This window comes from Equus quagga, chromosome 6 (genome assembly GCF_021613505.1).
Source record: "Equus quagga isolate Etosha38 chromosome 6, UCLA_HA_Equagga_1.0, whole genome shotgun sequence".
Classification (NCBI taxonomy): domain Eukaryota; kingdom Metazoa; phylum Chordata; class Mammalia; order Perissodactyla; family Equidae; genus Equus; species Equus quagga.
In genome coordinates, this window is record NC_060272.1 from 16,310,526 (window position 1) to 16,332,153 (window position 21,628).

Consider the following 21,628-nt stretch of genomic DNA (forward strand, 5'->3'; position numbering starts at 1 on the left):
AGGCAAAGCGCCCAATGATCTGTGAAGAAAATAGAGCTTCATCTCTGGTATTTGAAACTACTTTCCAAGACAGCTTATAGCAGTTCACCACGAAGGAAAAAAATAGTCTCGAGTAATTTTATAAGACAAAAGAATAGCAAGTATGTACTATCTTCACTTAAAAACACATAAACTGAATACAGTCTGAATTTTTCCAAAAGAAAGAGTTCCTGAATAGGTAAAAGAAAAGTTCTACAAAATGCATCAGCCAGAAGTACTGTGCTAAATTGCCCAATTACTCATGCTCTATAGAAACTTTCAAAATGCAGTTCACACCACTTGCTGAACTTGTTAGTTCATTTTCAATTGCAAGGAACAACAAAGTGGTTTCTTTTTCCTATTTTTGGGCAGTGAAAAATGAGTTAGGTCATAAACTAGATGTGTATCATTATCATTTATATCTGAAGAGGCTACAGCCAATTATAGCATGTCCTGTATATCTGCAGGGCAACAAATAGAGGCAGGAGAAAAGTCAAAATGGTGTTTGCACACAGGCTGGCCATACTGTTATGGCACAGACCTGAGCCTCAGGGCCAGGGCAATGGGAGGGGAGCTGGTGATTATGGTGCATAAGAGGCTCCTTGGGCTCAATTCTCTTCCAAAAGCCCATCAACCCAGAAGAATATAGCATTATAACGGAAGGTGATGAATTTTGGCATCAGGCATGCCTCCCCAAAACATGGCCATTAGCAAGTCACTTAATCTTATAAGAGAAAAGGGTATGATAATACAAACTTCACAGGGCCTTCATCAAGACTAAGAGATACAATCCGTGTAACATGGGCAGCACAGTGTATTGCACCTAATAGGTGCACAATTAAGTTCCTTCAAATCCCCCTCTCATGTTACATAATGGATCCCCGTTGTTAAACTGGGTGTTATTATTATGCTGGGAGTCCACGCCAAAGAGCAGGGCATCTTTCAAAACCTTTGAGCAGCTATATATAGAGTGACATGATTCTGCAGGACTGTCACAGACCCCCTATACCTGAACACCGACTAGAGCTTCTGCCAGTAAGTTCTGTCAGTGTGACCAGCCCACCCTTCCTTTTCTTCTATACTTGAGAGTCTTCCTCACAAATGTAACTTGAAGCATTTTTGTCCACTGCTACAAGACTTCCTCAAGCATAAGAGTAAATACCTGAAGTTGGGAAAGCTTTCTCAAAAAACATTTTTTAAAGACTAATGGGTGCTTGCTTTGGCAGCACATATACTAAAATTGGAAGGATACAGAGAAGATGAGCATGGCTTCTGTGCATTATGACATGCAAATTCATGAAGCCTTCTATATTTTTGTTGCATCACTATTTTGCACAGCTGAAACTAACATAATATTGTATGCCAATTATACTTCAATAAAAAAAAAATAAAGACCAGTAAGTGTTCATGCTGAAGGAAGAGGGATCAAAAAAATAAAAACTCTCAAAGCAAAACAAAAACCGTCGCTCTGTCACCATCAAAGACACCTGGGGTCTGATTTCTTTTTAAGGTTTTCTTCATTCCTTTACAATATACATAAGTGTGATAGGTTTCCATTTAACCAAGAATGGGATCTCACACAATGTGATGGAAAGAAATTGAGCCTCACCTAAGCCACTGCCAGACCTATGTCATGAGATCCTTTTTATTACAACCGCTATGTAAGATGATTACAAGTTTGATTTATTAGAAAAATTAAATCGAGATCAGAAGAAAATATTTTATTGGTTGAATTACCAACTAGTTTTCCACCCTTAGGCTCTTTTTCTGTTCTCTTAGCTGGATCCATGGCTCAGTCCAGCCCCATCTCCAGGGGGCAGCTCTTGCCTTCTTTTTCTCAGCCAGACCTCAGTCAGAAACCTCAGTTTCTCTCTGGATCCCTGATGTCAGCCTTTGCTGCTTTCTCTCTGTACTCCCTGACCTTTTATGAACCAGAAACAAGGAGCCTCTTACAGTTCCTCTAAGATACTTGAGTTTCCTGCCCTCTTCCCCCCAAACTGCCACATGGAGGGCTGCTGGCTCCTTACTTCTGGATGAAAGACGCTCATGTCACTCACACTGTCCTCTTGCCTGTTGTATGTACACAATGAAATACAACTGATAATTTTACTGAAACTCAATTGCTAGGAAAGATGTTTTTTCTGTTGTGATCCCAAAAGAAAGAGATTCCACCTGCTTGATCTGAACTTTGACTCTATATTTTAAAAATCTGAATTGTCAAGAACAATGTGATAAAGACTGTTTAGAAATTTTGGGGAAATAAGTCTAAATTCACTGGTTAAACATTATCACTGATGTTCATTATTTTATTTTTAAAGAGCTACCATTTATTGAAAACTTGCCAAGGGCTTGTTGCTAAGGGTTTACTTAATACAAATCATCTCATCTAATTCTCACAAGGTAACATTATTCTCATTGGTGATTAAGTAACATGTCCCACGTATGGCCACTAATAAGTGAAGTGCCTATCTTTGAGCCCAAGCCAGCACACCCAGGAGTCTACAACTCAAACCCCCACACCAACACTTTCTACAATAAATAACATATCTGTCCTTCACCTAGCAGGTTAGACAAGCTTCAGGGTTGTTTCCAGCTATAAGTCTGTGGAGGGCCTGCACTGAAACTCTCATAGATCTCAATTCAGGAATATGCACATAGGAACCATGAATACACGCTTTTTGATTAAGATGATAATAATTAAAAATAAAATTATATGAATGATCATATGGAATACTGATTAAACCAATTTTAAAAAACCTCTATCACCACTCCACTAAAGATGCATTTTAGCATCTTGATGATTTAATAGAAGATTGCTATATTGCAATTCCCAGCTGCACAAAACCTATTCTCAAGGATGATCATTATAATCTCGTGCTTTATTAAACATCTGAAAGGAATGGCATAATGGTTCTTCAAGGACAGCTCCATTAGGAAAAAAAAAATAGAATAATCTACAGTATAATGTGTTTAAAATGCTTTGTAAAATAGTGTTGTCATTAAGGTGATCAGCACCTGGGTTATTCTCATTGAAACAGCCTGAGGTCTGCTGATTAAAGAGACAGCTATGCCTCCTTTTCCTGGCCCATTAAATGAACCAAAGATATAATCTACACATATCTTCCTGTGGTCTAGTTTCATTAGGATGAAAATCTTCAAAGACCAGTTAGATATCAGTGCAATAAACTAGGCTGGGAAATAAAGGAGTGGAATGATACATAGCTTTATCGACCAATAAGATTTAATTGACTATATATCTTATCACTTAGAAATTGGTCAAAATGGCCCCAAAATTTAGTTTGATGCTAATAGAGCCATCTTCTAAAGTCAGAACGTGATTTTTTTTAAAGCACAAGCCCACCATTCTTCATCTTCTCTTGGCCAAAATTATATCAGGCATTTGGAAGGAATCTTGCCCAATAATTAATTAATATTCCTCATTTCACATCTAAGATTACAGGTGGGACTCTATGGGTCTGAAAAATGAATAATAAGATTAATAAGACTTACATTTCTATTTTGACATAAAATATCCAAAAAACTTTGTTTGTTTCCATTTTAAAATTCTGTTTCCAATTTAAAATTTAAAACATCAACAATATTATGATTCCCATTTTTCAGATGAGGAAAATGAGGATCAAAAAGATTTGCCTGAGTTGACATGAAGCCTAAATGGCTAAAAGAGGAGTCTAAGCTAGACCTTCAAACTGGCCCTAGGCTCTTTATACTACACTATCTTTTTTAAGTTAAAATTTCCCCCTCACCTGGCACTTGCCATCCTGCCTAAATTCTCCAGAACATTATTGCATGCTTTGTAAATGAATCTGTAAATGGTTTGTGAAAAATGAACCTCTTACACTCAGCAGGCAGCCGGCAGTGATAGCTGTTATCTGCCTGCTGTGAGACTTAAGGCAAGTTAGTAAATCTCTCTGAAACTTAACTTTCTCTTCTTAATATCAAAATAATAACATACTTCCCTTTGAGAGAATCAACGAAATAGCATATCAGAGGAACTCTCACAGAACTTGTCATGTAGTGAGTTCTCAAAAATGACCTATTTAACATGCATCTCAATTTGAGGATTTTCAGAACCTTCATGATAATTAAAGCTGTGAATGGAGTTTTTTCTTTTCAAAGATGGAATTGTTGGAGGTAAAGGAAGTGAAGAGTGGACTCAATGGCATGCTCATTTATAAAATAGGAAACAAAAGAGCATTGGGACGAGATAGAGACAGGAAAAGACCAAAAATTTAGATAGCAAAAGAGCAAAAGGTAAAGGCTGAGGGAAATCAAAAAAGAAAAATAATGATACCTACACATATGCACATATCAGCCTGTGAATGATAACTGAAAGACCCAAGCAGATAAAGAATTTACATATTTTGTAAATCCTCCTGCCAACACTATGAGAGAGCTATTGTTGTTATTGTACTCATTTTATAGAAGAGTAGATTGAAGGACAGAGAGGTTAAGTACGTTACCCAAGGTAATACAGCCAGTAAGTATCAGAGCTAAGATTCAAACCCTGGCTGTCTGACTCTAGAGTCCATGCTCTTATTCCTGTGCTAGTCTGCCCCTGGTCTAAGCTAGGAGTCAAAGACAGCAGAGAGGTTAAATGGGTACTGAAAATACTCAATTACTCAACTAGGGGACATCTGCCTTGAAGGCAAAAACCACCTGAGTGTGCCACGGTTTGGACATGCCTGGCCTGGTGCAGGGGTCACTAAAAGCTTGGAACAATGAGACCACAGTGCAGACGCTGTTCTTCCCCATGCACTTGCCAAGATTGCTGAGGGATCACTTAGGTTGAGTTACTGTGGCTGAAAGACATCAAACTTCCCAGCAGTCCATTTTAAACATTGGGCATGTGAGGACTGTCCTTTCCTTGAAAGCTCACAGAGGTCTGGGAGAGCTGGCTGCAGCACCTGCCGGGCTTCCACCTTGCCGTGGCATTTTCGTGGTTTGTGTTTGGCTATTCTTTGTCCTCCTTACTTGTCAACATGGCCGCTGCAGTTCATCCATCCGAACCTGCTTTAGGTGTCTGCCTGCCTGCCTTTACCACGCAGACTCCAACAGGTGGCGCCCTCCAATACCGCCTCTGCAGTTGGAACTAGTACCAGTTCAGAAGGGTTGAACCATTGCTAGTTGTGTGACCTTTACCCTCGAGTACATCTCCATCTATAAAAATTGGTACCACAGGACCTGCGTCCCAGGGTAGGTGCAAAGGTACAATGAGATTATATCTGTGAAAATACCTGGTGTTCTATAAACATTTGTTGGATCTGGATGTCAGTAGCAAGTATTACTTAAGAACAGCTAGACCCTCACTGCTGGGGGCTCCATCTCAACTTTAACGATGACCTATAAATCACCTGGATTAAGCAGTTTAAGAAATTGGATGTGACATCAAATATAGGGCCATCTCTTTTCAGCGTATGCAACAATGGCAGTTTGCTGTAGCCACCGCTGCCGACAAAAATGAGTGCAGCCAAAATATCCTGAGCCTTTATTATATATCATTAATGTCACTTTTAGCATTGGAAAACTGCTTTCTGTCATTTTTGTGAGTAATGACTCACCAGTGCCTGCAACACAGTCACTATTGTTCACTCTTCTCATAGAAGTGGATGGTTTGGAACACAAAAGGGTTGGTATGAGAATCAGGCTGGAACTGCCTCACCTGCCCTGCGTAGTCCAATCACGCCTCACCGACCAGGATTAAAATACCCTCATGTTTGCAAAACCAATAATTTTCTCAATTAGCCCAAAAGTATATCCAAGCAGAATTTTTGTTATTTTTTAAATGATCAAGGGATAATTCCAATTGACAAAGTTAGGGATAATGAGTTCTGGCCAAATCTGAGAGTGATTATGGAAATTTGAAGATGCTCATTCAGATATCAATTTCTAGGAATGGATAGGTAAGAAAGAGGGTAAAATCTAAATAAAATATTGTTTATGCTGAAAAGGAACTTTAAAGCTAAGGAAATGGGGGCTATAACTCAAAACAACATAGTTACACATCTAGTTAGGATGAAAACTAGCATTAAAACTGGTCTTTTTCGAGCCGGTCAGTGGCATAGTGGTTAAGTTCATGCACTCTACTTCGGCACCCAGGGTTTGCTGGTTCACATCCTGGGGGCAGACCTAGCACCTCTCATTAAGCCATGCTGTGGCAGCATCCCACATAAAATAGAGGAGGATTGGCAACAGATGTTAGCTCTGGGCCAATCTTCCTCGCACACACACACACACACAAGAACAACTGGTCTCTTTCCTTCAAGTCCAGTGTTTTTTTTTTTTTTAAAACACATTACAAATATAGGGGTATGAAAACCTAAGGAAGATGTTACTTTATGAACAATCAGGATCCTCCTACCCTAACACCAGAGAAAACCCAGCTGCACCTCTCTCCAAGTTTATGAATAGCCTAGGAAGGGCCCATAATCAGTAGTGGGTTGATGGAAAATTCATTTCCATTGTACTAAGAATGGTCTAGATTCTCTAAAGCATAGACCCACCTCAACTGACCTTCAGACCCTTCCAGAAATTTTCCATTTCTCCTTAATTCATATGCACAGGAGATCAAGATATAATGATCTGTGGTGCTCACTTAAGGTGGCTGAAATTCTGGGCAAATAAATTGTTTGAAGCAATTTTCCCACTAAAATCTCTAGGATTTATTATCTCTGACTGGCATTTATTGTCATTGACATCTGTGAAGATTTTCAGACAAGAATGTATCGTCTTCCACGTCTCGCTCCAGTTCAGTGCACTGTATTCCATTCAGGACTTTTTTTTTAAAAAGAACCATCTGTTTAAAATGACTTTATTAATTCCTTTTGGTGTATCTTTTGACATGTCTACAAATTACAGATTATAAATTTTCTTATAACAAATCGTTCATAGAGCTCTAGGCGGAACCTAACATAAGAATCTAAATATAGAAGAGGTATTTACATATGTACCCAAGTAATTCACACATAATGGAAGCCATGTTTGCTCCCACCAAGATCAGCCATAGACAAGCTTTGATAACACCCAACACAATGCAGCTGCACAGTTTCTCTTAGGGTCTAGTGAACTCCGCTAGGTGTAGAAAGGCTGGATTTTACTCTCATTATACATCTCTGTCTTATCTCATTGTTTTCTTTAAAAGTATCATATTTGACTTGAAGTGTAAAGCATATGATTTCTGGAAAGTTTGCACTGAGACCATTATTCCCTTATCATAAACCATGTGACCACTGGCCCTGCTTCCATTGGTGTTCAAAAAGCAGGAGAATTAGATCTAATACTGCTTATTTATAAATATCCATACTGCATCTCTTTATTCTGAAGTTTGTAAAATTCTTCAACTGACCTTCAGACCCTTCCAGAAATTTTCCCATTAAATCCCACAGCACCTTTTCCTAGTGCATGATGGGAAGTACCTAAGGGGGTTGGGATTATGATGGTGGGTGATCTGCCTGGAGAGCATGAGCTGCTGATGAGAGAGGGAGGGGCTCCTATGCCTAGAAGCTGTTGAGAATGGGCTGTGCTGCCATCTTACAAGGTTCCTTCCCTGACCCCACGCCCACAGATAAGGAGACTCTGCCCAGATTCTTCATCAGAGAGCCCAAATAAAAAGTTTTTGTGCAGCGAACACTGGATTTGTTATAGCAGAGACAAAGGAGTTCTGTCAGCTATTTTTTAGCTATTTACATTCTAAATAGAAAATAGATGTATGTACTTGTTTGGCTATGATACTCGTATTCATCTTAATTGTTAACTTTTACTGTTCTCTCTCTATATATGCCATTGCAGTTTATATATCCAAACATGTTTAAGTCGTATATATATTTTTCTTTTTTTAATGCTGAGCGAGACATGATACCTTCTCCATGAAACTCTCATCTCTTGGCTTGGTGACACTTATACTTTCCTGGTTCTCATCTATTCTGAATGGTCCTTTCTCCATTTCTTCCTCTTGTTCTTTGTTTTCCTTCTGTCTCTTAAATGAGTATGAAATCCCAGGTCTGACCTCTCTCTATCTCAATCCCTAACATATCCCCTGTGCTGTGGCACCACATTGTAATTACCCGAACATGTTCACATCTATTTCCAGCTACCTGCCTAATCAACCTATTTGTATTTCAGTCTTCAGCATTCATTACTTAGCCTAGTCAAGTGCATGCACACACACACACACACACACACACGCAGGACCAACTCCTCCTTCTAATTTCCCTAATGCTATTTATTGTACCAATATTCTCTGAGTCAATCAGATTCAAACCCACAGCCATCTTTAATTCTTTTCTCATCCTCACCAAATTGTTATCATCACGGGCACGTCATGATGGTGGCAGAGTTGCACATGCTTTCTGACATGGCCTTCTTCTTTGCATCCTCATTTAATTCACTTTGGATAAAACTAAGCACCTCTTTGATTGTATTACTCTTACTCATAAAATATTCAATAAGACTGAAACTACCACATGAAGCTTCAATGGAATTTAATGGAATTAATCTGACACAAGATTCTATCAAATGTAGGCATGTCTGTGCAAGATTACTTTTCCATTCCAACCTTTTGTCTCTTTGTTCTCCTAAATACCAACAAGCCTAGAGAATGTTTTCCTATCTGTACACCTGCTCTTCCTTCTGCCTTCTCCCCTTCAACTACATCTACTGAAATTTTGCCCTCCTCCAACGCTCAACTCAAACAAAATTTCCTCTAAGAAGCCTTCCATGCACACTCCTGGGGACCTCTTTTTCTGCTTCTAAACTGCTGTGGCACTCTAGAGCACTCACACCACCTCTATGACAGAGTGCCTTGACTTGTCCTCACTTGTACCTTTGTCATTACTCACCACCACAGTGTCAGCATCTTGAAATGGAAACCAAGCCTTGTTGACCACTGTAGCTCTGAGAGCGTCCCACACATGCCCTTGTACATAGTCAGTAAGCATACGTTGAATTTTGAAGAATAGGCATTTGAGGTCCCAGGAAGAGGGAGGAGACGCTGTAAATCAGGAAACATAGGGATCCCAATGTAGAACTGACAGGGGATAAGGAAAATAAAGCATGCATGTGGGACTTACATGGACCCCTTCAAATATACTTTGAGTTCCATGAAGCCAAGTATCTTCAGTGAACCCAGTGTCCACACCCCAAGAAGAACCCACTGATCCCTAATGTCAGGCTTACCTTTCCCAGCCTCTACCTCACTCCTGTCCCTGCAGCTGGACAACTCAAACCCTTGTTAGACTCCAAGGGCCTTTGCTACAACTTCTTCTCCAGATCTTTATTTTAGCCATTATAACTGGGCTTATCTCTTCTTCCACCTAATACTCCAGGCTGGTAGCTGAATTCCTTTGCTTTATGTTGTGTGTATGCCTTACTAATCTTCCCTTTCCCCAGTCCCTTGAGTTTTGGACTCTAGTTTGTATTTCTCAAATCCGTCCTGACACCTCCTCCAGCATAAGCTCCTACACTTGATCCTCAGCCAGGCGCCATCTACCTGCTGAAGTGGCTCTTGATACCAAGTGCCACTCTCCTGTAAAGCCACTATCAAGCTCCAGTCTCCTATGCAGATCCCCTATCAGTCCTTCCTGTGGAGTCCCCCTTGTGCTGGCTCTTCTTGGCCTGGATATCTACTTTGGCAGCCCCACCAGATTTGCTCCAAGAGCAGGCAGCTGGATGTATGTCCACGGTGCCCACAGCACCCAGGTGGGAAGGTCTGGATTAGAGCCCTGGACCCTTGCCTTCTGACCCTTTCTGTTCTAGTTGACCTGGCTCGGACCGCAGATGTGACAAGTTGGCAGGAGGCCTGCTGCAGAGAACCCAGAAATACATAGCACAAACCCATGCCACCTTCAGAGCAGTGGGGCTCAGCTGCTGCCTCTAGCTTCTCTGGCCCTCAGGCAACCCCATAAGGCTGTGGTCAGAAAAATACAATGGAACATACTTCAGAAAAGGGGAACATTTTTAAGAGGAAAGACATTGAAAATATCATTATAAGCCACTATACCTCCATAATAGGTGTATAGCATGCACCTAAGCAATAAATACATGTACTTTGAATTGCTCCAAAACCATTGAAATAAACCAAATTTCATTTTTAATGCGTGCAATAAAATTCTTCCCTAGGATATCAGTTAAGATTGCTCTAACTTTAAAAAAAATAACAACTGAGTTGTTCTGTATTCCTATAGCTCAGAATAAATAGATCAACTAACTTTAAAGTTGGCAGGTTTACAGTTCTCACAGAGAAGAGAAATTAAAGCCAAACTGAAGATAAAAAGTAAGTATTTTTTTATATTTATGAAGTCTTAAAATTACAGAGCTGAACATACAAGGTCAATGCAGAGCTGGCAGAGAGCTGAAGTTAGACACTTCCCACATTAGTTTTATTTCCTAAAGTGAGAAAGCGCGATCTAGGGGGTGGAGATGTGAGCTGAGCAGTAAGGAAGGGTGGGCGTGGTCCCAATGCTCAGGGTGGAGTAAACACTTACAGGCACATCCTCCACTCAAGGCTTTGACTAAATCCCTTCCCAAAGATACGTCAAAATATGAATTGTGAAATACAGTGCTCTCCCGAGTATTGCAAATTATCGTGTCTTTATTTTGTAATTATTTTGTGTTTATTTTTTGGAGGATTTGCATTTCCCTATTCATCAAGAGTAAGCTCCACAGCACCAGATCTCTCCTTTCCTTCTTTATGGCCAGAATCCCAATGACCACAGACAATAATGCCTGACACGTGGCAGTTGCTCAATAAACATTTGTGGAATGAATGAATACATTTTTATTCCTATGACCCCTCTCAAGGGAGCTCACCAAGCCGAGCATCTATTTCATGCTCAAAAAAATTTTTTTTTCTTTTTCACTAAATATACAAGGACATCCAAGCACTGTCATTTAAGGGGTTGCTTTCGAAGGTAACATTTTATTTTATCACCTTGAGAGCCTGAATCTAAAGCATGGGTAAGAATATCAGTCTTCCTTGTATTTGTCTCGCTGATCACTAGAAGTTTATTAACAACTAATTGTCTTGAATTTGAATTTGGTTTCCACAAAGCTTCAAAGAATCAGCACACTCTGAGTAAATCCTTGTAAGATATTAGTTTTGGATATCAAAGGATAGTTAATTTAGCTTTTTTTTTTTTACATGACAGATTTGGACAGAGTTAAAGGTTAAATTTTACCTTGAAAGTCTACATATAACTGACAGTTGATATTAATAATTTTATAATTACTGAAACTATGATTAGAATTACCTAAATATCTTGTGCTACTGAAAACTGTCATATGATTCCTGCTCATTCTTCTGGGAGATGACCTGACTTTTGAATTTTCATTACCCTTAAAATTATCAGCTTCAAAACAGCATTTATGAAAAGAAATTAACATAAACCTTTAAATGAGGTTTTTCTGAAAAGCTTCTTGCTCGTATAAAATTCAAAGTCAACAATGAAATTACCTAAATTAATCATTCCTTCATTCACTCAACACATAATTATTGAGCGTCTGGCGTGTGTTGTTTACTATGTTAAGTTCTGGGGATGTAGGAAAAAAATCTCACAAGATACTGCCCCTATCTTTGAGGAGTCTGGTGGGGGATTCCATGTTCATTTGTTGATTTAATAAGCATTGGTCTTTACAAAGACAGCGTGACCTGGGTTCACATTAAGCTTGAAGCTCCATGAGGGTAGGAGCTAGGCTATGCTGCTCACCGTTGAATCTCTAATGCCAGAAGTATTAATAAGGATGTACTAATGTGTGATGCTTTCCAAGGTGCTGTAGAAAGACAAATGTAGGAACAGAGCACAATACACATTGTGACAAGTGAGAAAATAAAGCAACACACACACTGCTTTATTGCCTAGAAGAAATGCCCAAGTCTGCCTGAGAAAGGCAGAGAAGGTCTCTCAGGGCAGACACTGTTGGGGGAAGCACCGTCGGGATGAAGCATTATCATGCCAGGCATGAGACAGTATTCCAGGCAGACAAACAGCATGTGCCAAGACATGGACGCGTGAGAGAACACGGCGTGCTCTAAAGCCACAAATGTTTTGCTACAGCTGGCAAGGAAATCTGAAGACTACTGTTGATATAATCAGGACTTTTCTCAGGTTTTCTTATAAACTATTACCTAGGAAAAAATAGTGCTTCTGCAAGTAATCTAAGTGAAAAATTATTGGACTAAAGTTAATTTTTCATAATTATTTAAACAAAGGATAGAGGAACTTTCACTATATCGTTTACAAAGTTTAATTAAGAGTTTTCTTTTCAAATATTAGTATTTTCGATTACTTCCAGAAAAACAGTTTAACAATTTCTATATAAGCCTGGAATCAAATCAGAGCCACAGCTGTTCCTCAATGTAATGAGGATTTAATATTCTAATCTTCTATAATCTGAAAAAGCCAGCATCGAAAACTGCAAACCTCGTGCCACTATTTCCCCCAGTCTGACAAACTATCTCAGCTGTGTACCAAAAACACACAAATTAATACACGCATCCAACCAACAAATAAACGGTAGTTCTTGGAGGCTGTAGACATTGTTAATTTTGTGTGCACACCCAGGAATAATTTCCCCTGAGTGCTTAAGAAGACTAAAACCAAAAAGACAAGGGAGATCTGGCCACCCTTGGAGAAATGGAAGGGTAAAAACAGCTTCCCTTCTTTGGGTCAGGACTGTGGGGATGAGGGATGGTGGGGACAAGGCGCGGTGAGGGCACTAGGATCTCAAACTCAGCTGTGAGTGGAATGACTGAAGATCTGAGATGTTTACGTTGAAGAACTGTGTATCAAGAGAAATAAAGGTAAGTGTCTTCCATTGTTTGTAGGGAAAGTGTGACCGTTAATTTTATGTGTCGATTTGACTGGGCTACAGGGTGCTGAGATATTTATTTGGTCAAACATTATTCTGGGTGTTTCTGGAAGGGTATTTTTGGATGAGATTGACATTTAAAACAGTAGACTGAGCAAAGCAGATGGCTCTCCCTATTGTGGGTGGGCCTCATCCAATCAGTTGAAGGTCTGAAGAGAACAAAGGCTGGCCCTCCCCACAATTAAGAGAGAATTCTCCTGCCTGATGGCCTTCAGACAGAATATTGGCTCTTCCTGGTTCTACAGCAGCTTCTGGTCTATGGACATGAGCTGGGATCTCAGCTCTGCAGATTTTGGACTTGCCAGCCTCCATAACCATGTGAGCCAATTCCTGATAATAAATCTGTATAGATAGATACATAGATAGAGAGAGATAAAGACATAGATACACATATAGATATAGCTATATCTCCTATTGGTTCCGTTTCTTTGGAGAACTCTGACTAACACAGAAAGTAATAATGAAGGGAGAATAGCATGAGAAAATATGAAAAGTTAAGAAAGTATAAGACATTTTGGGGTGACAGTGGGTGGGTCAGTTTACATGAGCAGAGTTCTTAAGGGGCACTGTGGAGAAGAAGATGGAACAATTGGAGCCATGGGATTGATTCCTGCAGGTGTCCACGTCATTGGATGTCTTTCGGGGGGAGGGTAATTAGCTTAGGAAGATGTGTCTGGACTCGATGTATAACCTCCTGAAGGAAGAAGAGTCTGGAAGCCCCTGTTCCAGTCACACGCTGAAGAAGAGTGAGCTCCTCCATAAGATCCCAAGTCTGAATCGAAAGAACTCGAAAATATTTGGAGTTAAAAATGAGGTTGGCCAAGATGGTGGGGGGGGGGGAGCTGCACTTCAAGTAAAACAACATCATTGAACAAAATGTAATAGACTGGATTTGTCTTTCTCTAAACATCACAATTTTGAAATTTTTGCACTTTTCTACATTTATTCTAAATAAAGCTGCACAGTGGAAGAGAATTGTCATGACTTCCTTGGGTGCCTCTGTGACAGCTGCATCTTTCAAGCAAATCTCTAGGATAAAAAATGGATTCTCACACCTGAAAATACACCAGGGTACTGTGAGTCTTTTAAGCCCAAAGCAAACGACAGACCAAGCAACACTAAGGCCTAAAACTGGAACCTTCCCCATTGCAGTAGATACACTGGCCAAAGCCCCCACAACTCAGACTACAAATGAAGATGAGGCAAAAACAAGTAGGGTGGCAGATAAAGCATTGGGACTGTATAAAGGGCAGAATTAATTTAAATGCTCTGCAGAAATACTTAAGTTGAATTCTCATTCTCTCTCTCTCTCTCCCCCAACTCCCTCGCCTCCCCGTTGGCATTTCATTTTTTGGACAACAAGGGAATGACTATGGTTAACTTTATCATGTTTAAGTTTCAAAAGCAATACTAGGAAAGTAATAAACATCACATTAATATAGCGCCCCTAATTTGTCTGTAATGAAAGAAATCTACGGATGGTAGAGCTCTGTTTGCAGTGCCTTTTAAGGAATAAAGAAATACTAGACCAAATGGCTGGGCAAACCCAAAATAGGGGAAAGAGATGCTAGAATTGCTGATGGATCTGCTATGAGCTGTTTTGGTACCAAGTTGACATCCTGATGTTAACAGGTGCCCGAGCCACACCTGAGCTTACCTAACCTTCACCCATGTCCCACACCATCCAGCTCTTCTCTCCAGGGTTAATTTCTTCTAGAGAATATTTATTGTACCCTAGTGAGAGGAGTTCACTCCAGTGTCTCCTCACTTCCACTCTGTTCCCACAGCGCTTGTTAGCAACAGCAAGCTTTCACCTGACTTGCTCCTATAAAATAGCCCAACTCTTGCCAGGGACAATGATGCCACAAGATTTTAAGAAGTAAAACCTAGACCACTATACTTTTTGCGTCTGTGATTTACCGTTTTGTCTCTGGCTTTAGTGGTGGGCTACCCACATGGTATTCTCCTCCTGCTATTGTTTGTAAAGGAATAAACGAGGGCCGCATGGCTGGAACAACTGTGGACATTGCTGGCCCTCTAGGAGTTTTCCTTACAATGTTCCAGGCCAATGCTGAAATATGTATTCTGGGGTAAGTGCCTGTTGTGACTTGGGACTTTATTTTAAATTGAATCTTTAATATGCAAATATGAGATTCACCTGGGGTACCATAAGAATGAAATCTATCCTCCATCCTGTCTTGTGCTGTTATATTAGAGGGAAGAAGAGTAATTTTTAACCCACCCCTACAATGGTCTTATGCAAATTCTTCAAGCTAGGCAAATTATTTTTGTGTTAAAATTTTTCAACCCCATAAAAACAGGAGTGAATTTATGTGGCATTTTAAAACGATGTTAGGCACATTGTAAAGCTATTTCATCTCATTTATAAAGAAGAGTGAACATAAAAACAGGCCATGGCATAATTAATAGTGAAATGATTTATAGTACCAACTCCTTCTCCATACATATTTATGTATTTTCTGTAGTCTGGTGCAAGTTTTTCCCCTCCAGACCCCCAATCATTGCTCTTGCCACAGGAGAGAAAATAGTATCAGGCAAAACTCACAATATGGAGATTAAAGTCTCTAACACACATACATGTGCACACACACACACAATGGTTCCCAAACTTGGCTGCACACTAGAATTTCCTGGAGGACCCTAGAAAATACTGATACCTGGGTTCCACTCCCAGAGGGTCTCCTTTAATTGGTTTTTGGGGTAGTCTGGGGCACTGAGATTTTTACAAGGTCCCAGGTGAGGCTAACATACAGTCCAGACCGAGATCTACTACATTAAAAGTATTTTAAAATAATTAGGCAAATCTACACTATGGAATTTAAATCACCACTGTTATTGAATAACTTGAAGAATAAGGTCAGAGGCCACGCTGTAGGTTGTTCCATTTCTAATTCACCCTGCAATTTATGAGTTATAGCAAATTCAAGAAATATTTCTTGAGTACCTACCATGCGCCACACACTGCAGTAGGCCCTGGAGTTACAAGAATTAATAAGACAGTCATGCCCTGTCTTCACAGAGCATGGAGTTCAGCAGACATTTGTGGACAGCTTTTCCTCCTTCCTGTATTCCAGCTACTGTTCTATCCGCTCTTGATGGCTAGGCTGTATCAGGAGGTTCTTGAAGTAGGTATTGGATTTTTCTACTTGGAACTTCTGTTTTCAAATTTCTTACAAATACAAATGAAAACTAGTGAACTCATTTACCTTTATAACAGCAATAAGAACACAGGTAATAAACTGATTTGAAACCAATTAACATTTCAGAGAATCACCTGAAAAATAAATAGGAAACATTAGCTCCTTATGAAGGTTTGATCTTCTGTTGTGATGTTGATGAGAGAAATAAAAGTTCAGCACAAACTATACTGACCACTCTTAAGGTAATAATAGTCTGATCTCCATCGGAAGTATTGAGTTGCATCACTCTTCTCCTTCTCATGATGATTGATGTGGTTTTCAGCATCATTTGAAATAAGCTCTAAAATATTTCCTAAGCTTTTCAAAAGAGTAGTTTAGCCTATAAAGGGTGTGCAGAATAGTAAATATGCCAGCATCATTTGTAGGATGTCATTAATTTCTCTTTACTATGTTCAGCTGAATATTCTGCTCACAATGGTTTGATGAGGTAAATGGAAATAATTGCTCCATTCTTACATGGGAGAACATGAGCACAATGAGCAGAGTTATCAAACTCACAATCCAAATAAGTAGCAGAAATTCGAGCAAGAATTGATTCAAAAGAAAACCAAATTTTAGTCTTGAATAGAGCCCACCACAACTTTCTCATGGCTGACGCAGGCTGCATAAATAATGCCAGTAAGACCTGGATAGCAGTATACAGAGATGCTCTCAAACATTTCTATTATAGATTCACCAGGCAAGGAGTACATTTCCCATTTTGTAATTATCAAAAATCCCTCTGGTTCTCTCTAGAATACCAATTTTGAAAGAAGTTTCTTTATTGTTATAAATTCCAAATATTCCTTCTAGTATAAGCTTCATTTCAAAGCAATACATGCGTGAATTTCTACAAAGGTTCATTTTTAAATAGGATAATGAGCCAGAGACATAATGCCCAAGTCACTCCTGGATAGACTGCTGAAACTTCCAGGCCAGTAGGAGACCACTTATCACGTTCCATCAGACATCCACCAATGAAGATGGCACTGCAGAAGTAGATGCAAACATTATGCATGCACAAAAGGGTATAGAGATGAGGGACTCAAAGCTGAAAGATATTTGTATTTTGGATTTTTCCATATTGTGGGTCAAGAAGGAAGACTAACAAAGAATTTTCTTGATGATCATAACAACAACTAAAAATAAAGATAACTAATAGTGATTTACATCTGTTCAAGCCCCTACTTGATCATTTTCAGTGACAAAGCATTCACCATGTTGTGAGGGAGCTTCTTCTACTGTTAGACTGTTCTAGTAAAGAACTCCTGTCTCTCTGCCATCAGTTCTCTCGTACAACACAGTTTCTATCTATTCATTCTTCCATATGCTAGCCATGCAAATATTTAAAGAAACTTACCACGTTTGCTACGTCTTCTCTTTCTGTGTTAAATTCCCCAGTTCCAGAAACAGTTCATTGTATTATACAGTTTTCAGATGCCCTTCCATTAAATTCAACTACTTTGAATGCTCTCTGGTTCATAATTATCCCTGTCAGTGAGTTAGTCTCCAAACTATATACAATCCTCCAGATTTGAGCTTACCAGTGCAAATGTCTGTGGGAATATATCCTCCCATGTTCTGGGCACTTACCCTTTCATTGCTATGCCATGCTGTGGACATAGGGTAACTTCACGTCTGCTGAATCCTCAGGGTCTTTTTTCACAGCAACCATTGTCAAGTCACATCAGGTTTCCCCAACCCTGAACTAGTGCAGACGAGGTTTAGAATTCAGTACTTTATACTTATTCCTGTCATATTTCATATCCATGGTTGAAACACACCATCCCAACCTATTAAGAAAAAATTTTGATTCTGTCATCTATTTTTGTCCTTAGCCTATTCAATGTTTTTTTAAAAAAATAACTCATATGAAGACATGTTTTAAAATTTATTTGCCATCCTTCATAGATTGTCTCTTAGAAAAACTCAGAAGTATGTTTTCTATGTGTAACTGAAGCATAATTCACCTACAATTTCCTGAAATGCTACTTGGATAGAAGAACAGATCCTGAAACAGATTCCCTTTATGTAATAATTATAGAATATCCTGGTTAAGAAATTGGTTTGGCTCCAGATTCAAGGGAAAATATATTAATTGCAAAGTTTTTGCTCAATGTTTGTATAGCTACGAGACGGCCCATATGGAGTCAGTGGGCCCTGTAATGGTTCCATTTTTTTTATATTCCCACAGATTTCAGTGTAAAGACCAAACATTTGCAGAACAATAAAGTTCACGAAGTTGTTCATGATCTCTTTTCTATGGGCAGGGGAAACTGTGCAGATTACGCTTCTCTTTCAAAATATGTTTTGACCGTCTAATCTCTGAGCATTGTTCTTAAGGTTGAGTGCCTATTTGGATGCTGCAGTTACCCAGTGGATGACTCCAAGATGAGTAGACTTATCACATGCTGGCAAGGAGACATTGAATCAACCAGACCTGAGCGAAGGGGATAGCTAAAGTCTCTCAGGGGATTATTCTAGACTGAATAAATCCAGTATTGAGTAGTGTACTGCTGGGGATGCTGTGTCCCAGATTGTCTGGATGGGAGATGGGAAGAGAGAGAGAATCCTGTCTGTGAGTGGGGGTGGCATTCTCTAAATGGAGCCAAACTATGGATGTGTGAAGATATAGATATACACATGTGAAGAATTAAAACTATAATGTCTTTTGTTTCATAGCACTAGTTGCTAACTGAAAGCATCTTTTTTATTTGGTCTTCATTTTTTTTATCTTATTTAATCTTGTTTATTTGATTTTTTTTGAACAGAGATTCCTATCATATTTTTTCTCTTGTGTACCAGCATCTAGAACAATGCATAGAGAGGCTCTCAATTACTATGTGTGGCTACACGGCCTTGTTGACAGACAGACTGAGACAGGGTAGGACTTGAAAGTGGCAGAGCAAGGCCCTAGACTATGTCCCTGAAGGAAAATCCCTATTAAAGATTGAACCTCATTAGTCCTTTTCCCTTGAGCGCACACCCGAGCATGTGAGCAGTAAAAGGATAGAGTGGTAGAGGTGAATGCAATCACTCCCACATTTACCACTCTGCTAAAGTTCATGAGAAGGAAGATACACCAAATATAGGGGACTGTGGTTAGGAGGTGGCAGAAAGGGACCAAGAATGAAGTGAATGCCCCTGATTCCATCAGGAATATGACATCAAGCTCCTCTTTCCCAAATATGCCGGAAGAGGTTGATTCTTGAAAGAGTGGGAAGCTGTTACTTTTATTGTGTATTTATATAATCATGAATACAATTACCAAATGGGACTACAGATTACCTTTAAGGTGACATGAATCTAACACTTTACATATAGATGATCAATCAAAGGAGTCCATCTGACTCTATTATCATGCCATCCAATTTCTCCCTACTCACTACAGGCATATCTCTATCGGTAAAAAAGCTACTGGATATGTTAAGAAAACAAAAATATACTGTATCTATGGGTTATGGTTTTTCTCTTCATCTGCCAGTCCACTAATCATACTCACAAATGTGAGGAAGAAACTTTGTCATGTCTGATACTTAATGTGCCAAGAACCATCTCTTTCTTATGTAATTGTTCAAACATAATTTATTAAGTATTTGTTTCACAGGTTATTTTGCCCCTTGGCATCCTTGATTCAAAAAAGTTTCAGATCTATAGAAATGCATAACTAATCCACAGGAGGTAAAGCATATTTGATCCAATAATACTAGGGACAAAAATAAAAATTAAAAATCTCTCAGGAAATGTACACTCTGTTAAACTTTACTCCTATACTGTTACATTTCAATTGACATAAGAAGAGCAATTGGTAAATTGGGGAACTACCTCCAAATCAAAGGATACAATGAGTTGTAGTCTACCAAGAAAATCTCATCATGAATAATTTAGCACTGATGAAGACACTATGTGTTGGGCCCTGGGCGACTATTTTGGGCATCAAGTTGCAATGGGGAAACATTCCTAGAGATTCCATGAGGTCACACAGCATCGGTGGATTTGAGGAGGCACCTCCCATTCAGCCGTGGGCAGATATCATATCATCCCATTTTCACAGGTTTCAGTAAAGTTATTATTCCTATTTTGCATTTTTACAGCACCTGTAATCACAGCTCCCAGGCACTATACATTGTTAATTTATTACAGTCATTTCATTTTTGCTAGTTAACTCTCAGGTCTCCTTATGTGTAAAGCTCTAAAATCAGTAAGAAGAACTGAAACTCTGAGACACTCAAACCAGTGTACATTCTCAGGAACCAGGAGACCTGGGTTCTAATACTGTTTTTCCACTCATTGGCTCTATGACTAGGGAAAGTCAAGTCACTTCCGATTTCTAGGCCAAAGTTTTCTCACAGGAAAAATGTCTGGGTTGGACTAACTGGCCTCTAATATCCTCTTCAGCTCTAAGATTTTTCTGGTTTTGTCTATCAGAGCTCTCAGGAAGATGTGTCTGACATATATCTGTGCATAGATATGTATTAATCTGTTCCTGAGGTCATGCTTACTCTACATTCTCTAACGGCATCATCCATCCTGGTGCTCGCAAGCTGACAGCTCCCTGTGGAGGACTCCATGTCAAATCTAATTCCTTAAGGTCCTCGGAACCAGAAATAAATAGGAATACCTAGGGCTAATTTAGATGTCCCAAGCTAAGCAAAGGGAAGTGAATCCTTCATGAGATCTATTTTAGAACAAAAATAGTTTGCAGAGTGCAGTGAAGCAAATGGCATTAAGTTACAAGAGCATGTTAGTAATTAGTGGTATAGCCGGAAAATGTCAATTTAAGATATTATCCTCAGTAAGAAATCCATCGACAAGGTCTCTTTGGCTGAGGAGGAATTGGGGATATTGGATTAGATAGAGGGGGTCAGAAAATGCCCCTAAACATTTCTTGCCCTTCACATGCTTATCATTTAGCAGATAAAATGAATCGAACATTTCAGTGAAGAGATAAGTTAAAAAAGAAAAAGAGAGAAACATATGAATTGACAGCACATGATAAATAGCTGGGGAATCTTGAATAAGTTTTATACCCAAGTGCTTTAACAACCTTAGAATGGATATTCAGGGAAAGGTAGCATTTGTTGTGGAAAGTGGCTTAGAAGAAATAAATACAAAACATATATTGGAAAGTATTTGGGAAGAAATGTAATCAGGTTGAACTTGCCAGAGAATCCAGTGAGAGTGTCTAGAGTAGCACTCACCACACAGCAAGGCCCGACCTGCCAGAAAGTTTCAGAACTCTGCCTGGCCATCCCAAAGTTAGCTTTCAATGTCATGTCACCATACAGGAATTCTCCATAGACGTGAGGTTTTAGCCAGCATCCACAGCCCCCTTGCCTGGCCTGTCAATGACCTATATCCAATATTCCACTCTTGTTATCCATTGGAGAGACCCTGAGAGTGAAGGAATAAAGTAGATTCTCACAGGAAGAAGGTCCAGTCTCTGGGCCATAAGAAAATACCAAGCACATTTATGGTGTAGGCCATAAGGGAGAGGTCTTGGGGGGGGGGGGAGAATTGGGAAATGC

General features: G+C 39.4%; 1 protein-coding gene and 1 non-coding gene across 2 annotated transcripts in view; one reads left to right on the forward strand and one right to left on the reverse strand.

Moving 5' to 3' along the window:
* Positions 1–21,628, reverse strand: part of HS6ST3 (heparan sulfate 6-O-sulfotransferase 3) — a 650,135-nt gene that overhangs the window by 218,512 nt on the left and 409,995 nt on the right. The gene's annotated exons all lie outside the window — the stretch shown is intronic.
* LOC124241414 (U6 spliceosomal RNA) lies at positions 1,229–1,334 on the forward strand. The gene has a single exon (XR_006889196.1). It is a non-coding gene; the product is annotated as a U6 spliceosomal RNA (small nuclear RNA).